The sequence below is a fragment of the Crinia signifera genome, unplaced genomic scaffold (genome assembly GCF_055691185.1).
Source record: "Crinia signifera unplaced genomic scaffold, ASM5569118v1 HAP2_SCAFFOLD_251, whole genome shotgun sequence".
Classification (NCBI taxonomy): Eukaryota; Metazoa; Chordata; class Amphibia; order Anura; family Myobatrachidae; genus Crinia; species Crinia signifera.
The window spans coordinates 1-2,500 of NW_028142144.1; positions in this window are offsets into that span (position 1 = coordinate 1).

Below are 2,500 nucleotides of genomic sequence, written 5' to 3' on the forward strand. Positions count from 1 at the left end.
CCCCAGGCCCGGGCTACCTCCCCCGGGCAGCGTGGGGTGAAAATCTGGAACTTGTTTTTCCCGGGGGGGGAAGACGCTCGGACGTGCCCAGGGACACTTCCACAGCCCTGGGCATGAATCCCGGGCTCGAGTGGGTAAGGAATTTCAAAGTATTTTCAAAGTATTTTTTTCACCTTTTGGACGCAATTCCCCGGGCGACCAGCGGGGGGCGCAGTTCCCCGGACCCGGGGGTGGCCTCCCCCGGGCCTGGGCTACCTTCCCCGGGCATCGTGGGGTGGAAATATGGAAGTTTTTTTTCCCGGGGGGAAGACGCTCGGACGTGCCCAGGGACACTTCCACAGCCCCGGGCATGAATCCCGGGGAAGAGTGGGAGAACGATTGAAACTATTTTCAAAGTGTTTTTTTCACCTTTTGCATGCATTTCCCCGGTTGTCCTGCGGGGGGCGCATTGCCCCGGACCCGTGGGTGACCTCCCGCGGGCCCGGGCTACCTTCCCCAGGCATCGTGGGGTGGAAATATGGAACTTTTTTTTTCAGGGGGGGAAGACGCTCGGACGTGCCCAGGGACACTTCCACAGACCCGGGCATGAATCCCGGGGAAGAGTGGGCGAACGATTTCAAACTATTTTCAAAGTATTTTTTGCACCTTTTGGACGCAATTCCCCGGGCGACCAGCGGGGGGCGCAGTTCCCCGGACCCGGGGATGGACTCCCCCGGGCCCGGGCTACCTTCCCCGGGCATCGTGGGGTGGAAATATGGAACTTTTTTTTTTCCGGGGGGAAGACGCTCGGACGTGCCCAGGGACACTTCCACAGCCCTGGGCATGAATCCCGGGGAAGAGTGGGTGAACCATTTCAAACTGTTTTCAGTGTTTTTTTCTCCTTTTGGATGCATTTCTCCGGGTGTCCAGCACGGGGCGCAGTCCCCCGGACCCGGGGGTGACCTCCCCCAGGCCCGGGCTACCTCCCCCGGGCAGCGTGGGGTGAAAATCTGGAACTTGTTTTTCCCGGGGGGGGAAGACGCTCGGACGTGCCCAGGGACACTTCCACAGCCCTGGGCATGAATCCCGGGCTCGAGTGGGTAAGGAATTTCAAAGTATTTTCAAAGTATTTTTTTCACCTTTTGGACGCAATTCCCCGGGCGACCAGCGGGGGGCGCAGTTCCCCGGACCCGGGGGTGGCCTCCCCCGGGCCTGGGCTACCTTCCCCGGGCATCGTGGGGTGGAAATATGGAAGTTTTTTTTCCCGGGGGGAAGACGCTCGGACGTGCCCAGGGACACTTCCACAGCCCCGGGCATGAATCCCGGGGAAGAGTGGGAGAACGATTGAAACTATTTTCAAAGTGTTTTTTTCACCTTTTGCATGCATTTCCCCGGTTGTCCTGCGGGGGGCGCATTGCCCCGGACCCGTGGGTGACCTCCCGCGGGCCCGGGCTACCTTCCCCAGGCATCGTGGGGTGGAAATATGGAACTTTTTTTTTCAGGGGGGGAAGACGCTCGGACGTGCCCAGGGACACTTCCACAGACCCGGGCATGAATCCCGGGGAAGAGTGGGCGAACGATTTCAAACTATTTTCAAAGTATTTTTTGCACCTTTTGGACGCAATTCCCCGGGCGACCAGCGGGGGGCGCAGTTCCCCGGACCCGGGGATGGACTCCCCCGGGCCCGGGCTACCTTCCCCGGGCATCGTGGGGTGGAAATATGGAACTTTTTTTTTTCCGGGGGGAAGACGCTCGGACGTGCCCAGGGACACTTCCACAGCCCTGGGCATGAATCCCGGGGAAGAGTGGGTGAACCATTTCAAACTGTTTTCAGTGTTCTTTTCTCCTTTTGGATGCATTTCTCCGGGTGTCCAGCACGGGGCGCAGTCCCCCGGACCCGGGGGTGACCTCCCCCGAGCCCGGGCTACCTTCCCTGGGTAGCGTGGGGTGGAAATATGGAAGTTTTTTTTTTCCCGGGGGGAAGACGCTCGGACGTGCCCAGGGACACTTCCACAGCCCCGGGCATGAATCCCGGGGAAGAGTGGGTGAACCATTTCAAACTGTTTTCAGTGTTTTTTTCACCTTTTGGATGCATTTCTCCGGGTGTCCAGCACGAGGCGCAGTCCCCCGGACCCGGGGGTGACCTCCCCCAGGCCCGGGCTACCTCCCCCGGGCAGCGTGGGGTGAAAATCTGGAACTTGTTTTTCCCGGGGGGGAAGACGCTCGGACGTGCCCAGGGACACTTCCACAGCCCTGGGCATGAATCCCGGGGAAGAGTGGGCGAACAATTTCAAAGTATTTTCAAAGTATTTTTTTCACCTTTTGGACGCAATTCCCCGGGCGACCAGTGGGAGGCGCAGTTCCCCGGACCCGGGGATGGACTCCCCCGGGCCCGGGCTACCTTCCCCGGGCATCGTGGGGTGGAAATATGGAAGTTTTTTTTTCCCGGGGGGAAGACGCTCGAACTTACCCAGGGACACTTCCACAGCCCTGGGCATGAATCCCGGGGAAGAGTGGGAGA